The 11,990-nt window shown below is 38.8% G+C and overlaps 1 protein-coding gene across 1 annotated transcript in view; it reads right to left on the bottom strand.

The window, feature by feature from the left end:
- LOC115215763 (bursicon-like) overlaps positions 1 to 1,689 on the bottom strand; it is a 271,875-nt gene extending 270,186 nt beyond the window's left edge. Inside the window, exon 1 of the mRNA XM_036505722.1 lies at positions 1,162 to 1,689. The gene's annotated coding sequence lies outside the window, so the exon portion shown is untranslated. The remainder of the gene's footprint in view (positions 1 to 1,161) is intronic.
- Between the last annotated feature and the right edge of the window lie 10,301 nt (positions 1,690 to 11,990).

Raw genomic sequence — 11,990 nt, 5'->3', positions numbered from 1 at the left:
ATATCATCATTTACCGTCTGTTTTCCATGCTGGCATCGTTATATATATATATATATATAAGATATATTATAGATAGATAGATGATAGATAGATAGATAGATCGCATTGATTTATGATATTTATATTCTGCGAACTTTTCTAACACAGGAAAACTCTGAGCTGGTACAATTTCACAACAATGCCTGCACACGTATACACACTCACGACGTCTAGAGGTTATAATTGCGTGTATACAGATGCGTGTGTATACGTGTATATGCATTCATCATATTACTAAAATTTATAGACATACATATTTATAGGCATCATTTATTTTAAGCTTGGTTTGTAATCTATCGGTCTTTTGAGGAACCATTAAGTAAGAGGGACGTAAACAAACATTAGTTAAACGGTTGTGGAGGAGAGTCACATAGATGCATGGATACATGCGTCTATCTACCTATATATATATATGTGTGTATATATATATATATATTCATACATGCATATATATATTCATATATGTGTGTGTGTGTGTGTGTGTGTGTGTGTAATATTAAATATTTTCTATATATTTGTCTCTCTCATTCAACGCATTTCTGCTTCATTTATCTACAACTAATCTCATTTTAATGATCGCTCTAAAAACTTAAGCTCTGTTCACATATTTCCAATATCCGATGAGGACCAGCGCCCCTTCCGAAACTGCTGTCCCTCCATGTCTAACTTGCAAACAATCGTTACCTGCAATTAGAACATCAAAACCCAACATCTCCGTAGAAAGAAAGCGCAACCAATCACACAGTTACAGAACTATATACCTACATATGTTGCATCTGTGCACATGGATTCATTTAGTCATATACATGTAGGTATATGGGTATTTGCTAGTATGTATGTGTGTATATATATGTATATATAGATAGATAGATAGATAGATAGATAGATAGATAGATAGATAGATAGATAGATAGATAGATAGATAGATAGATAGATTGACGGATAGATAGATTGACGGATAGATAGATAGATAGATAGATAGATATAACTAAATATATATATAAATATATATACAGAGAAAGAGAGAGAGAGAGAAAAAGAGAGAGAGAGAGAGAGAGAGAGAGAGAGGGGGGGAGAGAGAGAGAGAATGACCCGTATATGAATGGAGAAAGTGAAACTTACCTGTTTCTGGCTCTGGGTGTATAGGCGTGTGTGTGTGTATAAGCGAAAAACAGCAGCCGAAATTGAGGTTCCGTACGTCCTGTCCAGTTGGTCCGAGCGAACGGCAGCTGGTTCCCACTTCACCTGTAGCGAAGCGATCCGTGTTATCAAAGGCGGCTGTTTGTTGTGGTCGTGTTCGACAGTCTCGGGGTGGTCCGAGGGAGATGACGACGGGACACAAGGCGTTGTGTGTGTGTGGCTTTGTGGGACAGTTTGGGGTGGTAATGTATCGCTTTCTGTATTCGTGTATGTGTGACAAGATATGTGTATGCTTGTGTGTGTGTGTGTGTGTGTGGTGTGCGAGTGCGCGCTCGCGTAGTTAGATGTGTGTGATGGTGAAAGTGTGTTCGCTTGTGAACACGTGGATGCGTTTGTATATATCAGTGTCTGTATGTATTAATCTATGCATATACATGTATATTTATGTGTATGAGTATATGTGTGTGTGTGTGTGAGTCTGCGTGTATGTACGTATCTTTCTATCTATCTGTCTGTGTGTATGTATATATATATATAGAGAGAGATCTTATATATATATAAATCTTATATATAAATCTTATATATATATATATATATATATTATATTATATAGTATATTATTATCCTATGTATAAATGTGATTGTGCTTGTAAGAAAATCTGGTGCAAATATGGCCCTGTCGTTGATATTTTGGAACGGCGTATGTGAAGCGATGCGACAATAATGTAAGGGCACCGGTGTGATGTGGTGGTGATGATTCGTAGCCTGATGTGATCTAACGTAGAATAGTGTTGTTTAGCGAGGTTTGGTGAGGTATTGGAGGATATATAGGTATGCGTAGGTGAGTTGGTGACAATTAATAAACAGGTAAATTAATGAGAAGCAGGTAAACAGTAGTGTTTGCTGGTCGACATTGAGGTGTGTTGGCGGTGTTCGTGGTGGATTGCTGTGTGTGGTTAGCAGTTTAGATGTACACACGCACACACAAACACACGCACACACAAACACACGCACACACAAACACACGCACACACAAACACACGCACACACAAACACACGCACACACAAACACACGCACACACAAACACACGCACACACAGCACTCCCATAATCACACTAAAACATATGCATAAATATATAGAAACATACATACACACATATATACGACAATAAGTGTGTGCGTATATATGCATGTAAATATATGTATATGTATGTATATGTATATGTATATAAATATATATATATATATATATATATATACATATATATATAAATATGTATGCATGTATCTATACATACATTGATACGTACATTCATATTATTTATCTAATATGCATGAATATATATATATATACGCACACACATACACATATACACACACACACACACATATATATATATATATATACAAACACACGTTCATATATATATATATATATATATATGTATATATGTGTATGCATGTATGTATGTATATCTATATACATGCATACTTATATATATGTTTGCGTGTGCGTGCCTTCAATAACACACTTTTTTCGCACATAGATACATAAACACACACCATTTAAATGTTTATGTATGCATGTGTGTATATATCCATGTATGTGTGCGTTGTTACCAGAATTGTTATCTATGTACTCTGTGTATATATATGTATGTTTATGCTTCGCGAGTGATGTGTGTATGTGTACGCATGCGTGGGTCGTGTTATGATTTAAACACACACACACACACACACACAAACACACACAAACACACACAAACACACACACACACACATGCGTGCGTGCGTGCGCGCCGGAGAGCATGTGCGCTTGCACTTACACACACCTACACACAAACACTCACGCGCGCTTAAACACACCTACACACATTCATATAAACACATACATACGCACAAGCAGCTACATATAAACACAAGCGTACACATACACACATCAACGTATAAACACAGGTATATGAATGTTTGGGCAACAAATGACATTTTCACGTGTGTCTGTGCAAGTTTGTGGCGGTGGGGGGGAGAGGTGTGTGTGTGTGTGTTGTTGGACGTGTGCGTAAATTGATGTGTAATAAACATTTTGTGTTCGTGTAGAGGAGGGGGTGGAGTAATGCAGTTTGACCAACCATATGTGCGCTAGTATGGGTGTGCGTGTGGGTGTGTGTGTGTGTGCCTCCGTTCTGCAATTCACCATCACCATCATCATCATCATCATCATCATCATCATCATCATCATCATCATCACCATCATCATCATCATCATCCTCATCGTTGTTGCTGTTGTTATAACTATCGTTACATCCGTGTTTGTGTGTATGCATTGGCGTGTGTGTGCGCACGGGTCTCCGGCAATATATACATGTATTTGCATGTATTTGCATGTATTTATATATATATATATATATATATATATATATATATATACGTACGTACATACATACATAAATACATACAAATATTTAGACAGACAGATAGATAGATTCATATGATATATATATATATATACATACATACATACAGAAACACACACACACACATGTATATATGTATGTGTATGTGAGTGTGTATGTATGTATGTATATATATATACGCTCACACACACACACACACACACACACACATACACTCACATTTACACGTGTGTGTGTGTGTGTGTGTGTGTCACAATGAAGTGAGGTTTCTGTCGGTGGAGGTGGGGATGCGCAACGTTGGGGGCCAGTGCGCGATAGGAGGAGGAGGAGGAGGAGGAGGGCGATTATTGGTGGCCATGAAGATGTTAGTGAGTATTGGGGGTGGGGCTTGTGGTTAGCTTTGATGTTTGGTGCTAGGAGGGGGGAGTGGTGAGAGTGAGAAAGTTGAATGCGTGGGTGATGGTAGTGATAGTAGTGGCGGAGGGGGGTGACAATGGACGGGGGGGAGGGTTCCACTTAACAGGCGTTGCTCGTTGTTGCTACTAATGATGACTGAGACAGTGGGGAAACTGTGCTGATGCTAGTAGTAGTAGCGGTGGTGGTGGAGACTGTTGTAGTGGCGGCTGTAGTAGCAGTGGTGGTACAGGTTGGGTTAGTAGTGGTAGTCACAGTTGTAACAGTCCTGGAGCATTAATGCTGTTACTACTGATTGTTGTCGGAGGGGGGGGGAGTGTCAGTGACGGTGGTGGTGGTGGTGGTTTTTCGTTGCAAGCCTGATATTGATAATGAATGTTGAGGTTGCTTAGTTTTTGTTGTTAGTAGTAGTAGTAGTAGTAGTAGTAGTAGTAGTAGTAGTAGCGGTACAAGTTGTTTTTGTTGTAACCATAAAAGAATACTGCACTGGGCCATAGGATGACACTTGAGATGGCGGCGGCGTAGTTTGCGGGGATGACAATGAGGACGATGTTGACGACGGTGGCGATCGGGGTGGCGATAAGGGTGGCGATGGGGGTGGTGAAATTCTTACACTAATCTTTCAATTCGTTCTCCTCCTCCCCACCCCCACTATCACTATTCCTCTTTCTGTATCCCCCCTCTCTCTCTCTTTCTCTCTCTGTCGTTCTGTTCTTTTTTGTGCAACCCGACCCTTTACGACGATGCTCCTGCCCCATTAATTGTTGGATACTATTTTAGTTTAAAGGACCTTTTACTGACAATGTACGTGCAAATCCTGAAAACTGATACAAGCACAAACACCAGGAGATTGTCCCGGTCTTTTTGTATCCTTTTCTCCATAGATTGTATGGTATTTTCTATGGAGATCACTAACTTGTATGACGCCTGGGTCAACTCTACGTGTGGCTTTTGGGTCATGTTGCAATTGGTGAAATCTGTTTTTTATCTTGTTGTCCTGGTAGTGATGTCAAAGTCACAGAGGATTGATGGGCTGGAGAGCAGACAAAGAAAATGATAGTACAGACGGTCCTCAACTCAAAGAAAGTTGGACTGCATCCTCTTTCAAGGTACTGTTCCAGTTAAGGCGGCGAGCTGGCAGAAACGTTAGCACGCCGGGCGAAATGTTTATCGGTATTTCGTCTGCCGTTACGTTGTGAGTTCAAATTCCGCCGAGGTCGACTTTGCCTTTCATCCTTCCGAAGTCGATAAATTAAGTACCAGTTACGCACTGGGTTCGACTTAATCGACGTAATCGACTTAATCCGTTTGTCTGTCCTTGTTTGTTCACTCTATGTTTAGCCCCTTGTGGGTAGTAAAGAAACAGGTACTGTTCCAGTTTCCATCATATTCTAAGCTGCGTTTTTTTCCTGTTCGGTTTCACAGTACGTTTCATAGACGGTCCTCTAAAGATGTTGGACCAAGAATAATGGACGTGGAATTTGTATTGCTTATTAAATTTTCTCATTTCAAACTCACATCTTTAAAAAGTTAATACGTGGTTTCAAATCCCATAAGAGAAAATCGTATTCTTTCATAGTTCCCCTTTTATTTTTTTAGATATTGATATCAAATCATATTTACTTAAAACGTTTTATCATTCTCTGTTATGATCCCGGGGCACAGATATATTTCACGCAATATATAGAGACAAGATATAATGGTACACTGGCATTATTAAAGCTCCGCATTGAATAGTATATTCAGTTATTGCACAGATTCAAATAGCGGGAAATGTAGAACATTACTTTTAATTTGATCTACGTTTAAATATGTTAATCTCTATATAATATATCCATGTTGAAATATGTTAATGTATCTAAAATGCAGAGGGATTATGCTTTGAGAATCGGACTGTTCATTTTTAGAGTATTTCATAACAATTCAAACGTAATAAAAATTAGCACTTCTGTGTATCGAGTAAAACATGATTGGGATATATAAACTCATTTAAATCAGAAGATCTAAAAAAAAAATATGTTCCGTGGTAATTTGAAATCTTGTACTAACTTTTATGTGGAATAATTTAATAACAACATTCCAAATGTAATTTCTCCCTCCGAGTTGATAAATATATATATATATATATATATATATATATATATACACTGTTTTATACCCCATAGTTTTCTCTCTCATCCTTTCTCTAATTCCCTTTTTTCTCCCCTGCACCGTTTTCTATCTGTAACTCTCCCCCTCTTTCTCCTTTTCTCTCTCTCTCGTTGCTCACACGTGTTCATCGTCCATCTTTCTTTTCCTCACGTGATCATCTTTCTTTTCTTTCAGGGCTGTCCTAAGGACTGGACGTATCCTATCTCTCTATTCTATCTTTTCTCTTGTCAAAGAAAATATTTCTCCAGGGTTCGCTGTTTTACTCTCGTTCTGGTCTAACGACCCTTCATGTTTGTTTTCGTTCGGTTTCCTTGTATGTCTCCACTGTCCTGTTTTTGTTCCCAACTTTGACTCTCCATAAGTCCCAAATTTCATTATGGAAGCAACTGTCTTCGAAAATTCATATTTCGTTCAGTGCTCCAAATGAGGAGACAGCCGACAACTGATGAAGAGTCGTTTTTATGATGCTTCTCCTCTTTTCCATTTGTTTCTCTCGTTGTTTGCATATTGAACTCATTTGTTTTCGTATTTCATGTTGTTTGCTGTTGATAACATCATGTACCCATATATTCATACGTATATGTATATGTGTGTATATATATATTATATATATATATATATATATATATATATATATATATAATATATATATATATATATATATATTATTATTATTATTATTATCATTATTATTATTTGAATGAACGCCACGCATCCATTTCCAAGCTTAGTTATATATTTATACATATAAAACTGAGAATGTGTGTTTGTCTGTCTGTCTGTGTGTTTCCCTAAAACTTGAAAACTACACAACCAATTTCATTCATATTTTACACATGCCTTACTTAAGGTCCGGGGAGTGTCATCGGCAAAAAATCTTAATTTCTTCCCTAGGGCGACCCCACAGCAATATCATATCTTCCCCACTATTTCAGTATTACGTGTTAAAAGTGAAACAAAAACATCTCTCTATTGTAATGCAGACATTCACTTTAAAACTGAAACTATTAAAGTGAAAGTATTATATAACAGGGATGAACCATTAACAATGGTCATCCATTTTGCTAGAAGAAGATCCGCTATGGTCTTATATGCTACACCACTGGTTTTCAATTCATATTAGTCAAATTAATATTCAATTTTTCACCCTTATTATGTGTGTGTGTATTAGCAATTCGTATAAAATTGCATCAATGACTTGAATTTGAATAAGTGGTTTCACATAAATGGGGATAGATTAAAAAGGTTTGTTATTATTATTACTGTTTGACTATTGTAATCACGTTTGTTGGTTCCTCGTCAGGGAAACGTTGTTGTGTTGCATTTGTTAAATAATTGTAAACCGTAACCCTCCCCCTTTCGGAGAAGGAGCTTTGGTTATTGTTTAAAAATTGAATTGTGTCCCTGTTTGGGAAAATTGACAATATTTTCACCGTCTTTACGGAAGCATTTTTGTTAAAATGACTTCGATAGAAGAAAGTCCAAAAACTTCTATACAAGAGGGAGGACAAGATCCAATTGATCGAAATTGCAAGAGACGAGTCTACAATTCCAGTCTGTTATATATTTTGAGTATTGTTATCGCTAGCGACATCAAGATATAACTTTGTATTTTGTATTTTATGTGTAGATGTATATATATAGATATACATGTAATATGTACACATATGTATATACATATATACATGCATAATATATCTACCCATACACACATACGTACACACACACATACTTAGGGGCAGGTGTGACTGTGTGGTAACAAACTACGTTCCAAACACATGGTCCTGGGTTCAGTCCCACTGTGTGGTGACTTGGCATGTGTCTTCTGCTGTAGCCGCAGACCAACAAAAGCCTTCTCATTGGATTTTGTACATATATACAGGCATACATATATATATATATATATATATATATATATATATACTTGCATACGTACATATTCGGCATAAACACTCTACCATTACAACTAATAACTGTTGGGAACACTTTCAAACCTGCCTTACATTCGAACCGGAATCTCAACGCCCGAGTTTTCCATCTGAAGTTAATCTCTCTCATGGAGCTCATACAAAAAGGGCAAGTCTTTGGGCCCATACAATGTGACATGTACACAATCGAGTGGCAAAAGGGGGTCTTCCACATGCTCGTATCCTGCTTTGGCTCTCAGCGAAGATTAATTCCAATGACATCGATAGGATAATCTCTGCAGAGCTTCCTGATCCAGCTTTAGACAAAGAACTATACGAAATAGTTAAAGCAAACATGGAACATGGTCCATGTGGGCGTGGATTCAACATAAACACACTATGCTTGAAGGTCAGCATATGTTCAAAGAGATTTCCAACGAGGTTCCTACTAGAAACTCAGAAAGGTGCAGATGGATATCCATCATACAGACGCAGAAAGCCAGAAGACGGAGGTTTCACAGCAACTATTGGACAGCACGATATTGATAATAGATGGATTGTTCCATACTGCCCACTCCTGTCAAAGACTTTCAATGCCCACATCAACGTTGAGTTTTGCAACTCCGTTAAATCCATCAAGTACGTTTGCAAATATGTAAACAAGGGTTCTGACGCTGCAATGTTTGGACTTCAACAAGAATACTGCCAGGATGAGGTGACGCATTAATAGGTGGGACGGTATATAAGTAGTATATAAGAGGCTTTCTGGCGCATCTTTGGCTTTCCAATTCACCAACGACACTCCGCCATTCAACAGTTTGCAGTGCACCTGGAAAATGGTCAAAGAGTGTACTTCACCGATGCTAATGCTTCTCTGTTGGCAGAGGAACCAAGGGATAGCACACTCTCCTTGCATTCTTCAAGCATTGTCAAGTGGATCCATTTGCTCAAACCTTACTGTATCCACAGATTCCATCGTACTACACTTGGAATGGAAAAAAATGGGCCCCACGGAAAGCAGGTCAAAATGTTCATGGATACCCTGGCATTAAGTTTCACACTTGCCTTGGGCGAGTATACACAGTGCATCCCACTCAACAAGAGTGCTTCTACCTTCGTCTACTTCTGCATAAGGTCGGAGGGCCACGTCTTTCCAGGCCCTAAAAACCGTTCATGGACATGTATGCACAACATACAGAGAAGCCTGCTATCAACAACGTCTGTTAGAAGATGGTGCACAATGGGATGCAACTTTAGCAGAGGCTGCTTTATCACAATCACCCAAAAGTCTCAGGGCACTATTTGCAGTATTACTACAGGCATGCGAACTGTGTGATCCGGCCACTCTATGGCTCAAATATAGAGACAACCTGGCTGAAGACTTTCAGCGCGAAGCTCAACTGCTCTATTCTGACATGGAGGGTATCAGCAATGAAATCTATAACAAAACACTCATTGACATTGAAGACAGAATTGCTAAACTGGGTGGAAATGAATTGTCGACGTATGGCCTGCCACAACCATTCAGGTCAGGGTCAAATAGCCTTCCTACTGCTGTCATTCGTAAAACAACCTACGACACTCAAGCGCTTTCAAAGTACATTGTTGAAAATGAGCCTAAATTACTTCCGGACCAGCTGCAGGCCTACAGAACTATTCTTAACAGTGTACGCCAACGCGAGGGACGAATCTTCTTCCTCGATGCTCCTGGAGGGACAGGAAAAACATTTATTACAAAGCTTCTCCTTGCAGAAGTTAGGCAGCATCAGGACATTGCAGTAGCTGTAGCCACCTCTGGCATTGCAGCTACTTTGTTACCTGGTGGCAGGACAGCACACTCAACTTTTAAACTCCCTTTCAATTTAGCAGCATCCGAAAAGCCTTCATGCAACATCAACAAAAGCTCAGATCAGGGACAAGTACTTACAATGTGTCATCTAATTGTCTGGGATGAGTGCACTATGGCTCACAAGGGAGCTTTGGAAGCATTAGATAGAGCCCTGAAAGACATCCGAGACTGTCAGGCTCCAATGGGAGGTGTAACGCTTCTGTTGTCAGGTGATTTCAGGCAAACTCTTCCTGTCATTCCGAAAGGCAATAGAGCAGATGAAGTCCAAGCATGCCTAAAGTCCTCTACCCTGTGGCATCATGTTACAAGCTTCAGTCTCACCACTAACATGAGAGCTCAGCTACACGGCGACAAAATGTCCACAAAGTTTGCACAGGACATTTTGACACTTGGTGAAGGCAAGATGCCTCTCGATGCTGCAGGACAAATGGAAGTGTGGTCATTTTCCTCTGTTGTTAATTCTGTAGATGACCTCAAAAACAAAGTCTTTCCCAACTTCACACAAAACTACCAAAATCACAAATGGCTGTGTGAAAGAGTAATATTAGCTCCAAAAAACGTCGCTGTTAACAAAATTAATCAACAGCTAATGCATTCTCTTCCCGGCACTATACACACTTACAAGTCTGTTGATACAATTCCAGATATAAATGAAGTTGTGAACTATCCTCCTGAATTTCTCAATTTACTGGAGCCCTCCTCGACTACCTCCACACATATTAGCACTTAAAGTTGGAACTCCTGTAATGCTACTCCGCAATCTGGAACCACCAAGACTATGCAATGGAACACGACTGGTGATAAAGAAAATGATGTCACACGTTATCGAAGCGATCATTCTTTCTGGGTGTGGAAAAGGTGATGACGTCTTTATTCCAAGAATTCCTCTTACTCAATCAGGAGCAGAAATTCCATTTACATTCAGAAGACTGCAATTCCCCTTTCGTGTCAGCTTTGCCATGTCCATTAACAAATCTCAGGGTCAAACCCTCTCTGTAGCTGGTCTTCTCTTGGAAGAGCCCTGCTTCTCGCATGGGCAACTGTATGTTGGCTGCTCAAGAGTAGGAACCAAAAGAAACCTTTTTGTATATGCTACACAAGGAAAAACAAGGAACATTGTTTACAACGAGGTGTTATAATCTCAACAGCCAGGAGGTATATACATGATCCCCTTTTTTTAACAAACTTCATGTACTTTCATGTATTCATATTAATATACATATATGTGTGTGTGTGTGTATCCATATATATACAACAGAAAAGTCTAATTCTTCAATTGAATGTAACCGGGCTACGCCGGGTATCTCTGCTAGTAATATATATACATACACACACATTCAGGTAAATATATATATATATATTTGTGTGTGTGTGTGCGTGTGTGTGTGTGTATAAGGACTCAGGTGGATCCGGCATTTAAATGGTCGGGTCGAATTTAAAACGCATGCACACCGAATATGGACGAATATAAACGTTGGTACCAAAGTACAGGCAGAAAGATATTTAGGTTGTGTATACAAGTAACTGAACCCTACTGAGTATATTACTAGTCCTTGGGCTAATCTAGAAATGCACATTGTATTAAATACACTATCCATAATATACTCCAGGGCACGTGCGGAGCAGGTTTCGAGAGAGGTGAATCATAGAGAGAAAAATATCAAAAGATGGAAGGAGGTCAATTCATTACACCAACGAACTTTTTAATTAATTAATAGGTACATTATATAATAAAGGACCATCTTCTTCCGATGAATAGACGAACCACAGCATTAGGAACATTCTAAAACATTCAAAAACATTTAAAAATCCACGGCAAGAGCATATTTAGTGATTCCACGACCTTCGCTGCTCGACTAGTTCTGTCTACCTTTGCTAATGAAGATTGTTTGTCCAGTCTGCAAAAGCTTCATACGGACCCCTTCTCAATTTTCGTTTTCACTTCGATAGTAAGTAATCTGTTAGATTCTAATATTCTAAGATACTTATAACTCTCATCTCCTTTCAATGATTTGCTGACTATCTGTCCCTTCTTCCTGACTAATATTGCACACTTATCTCTGCCAAATTCCATG

The sequence above is a fragment of the Octopus sinensis genome, linkage group LG9, assembly GCF_006345805.1.
Source record: "Octopus sinensis linkage group LG9, ASM634580v1, whole genome shotgun sequence".
NCBI classification, from domain to species: domain Eukaryota; kingdom Metazoa; phylum Mollusca; class Cephalopoda; order Octopoda; family Octopodidae; genus Octopus; species Octopus sinensis.
The sequence above is the reverse complement of the archived record's forward strand: the minus strand, read 5'-3'. Positions and strand labels throughout refer to the sequence as shown.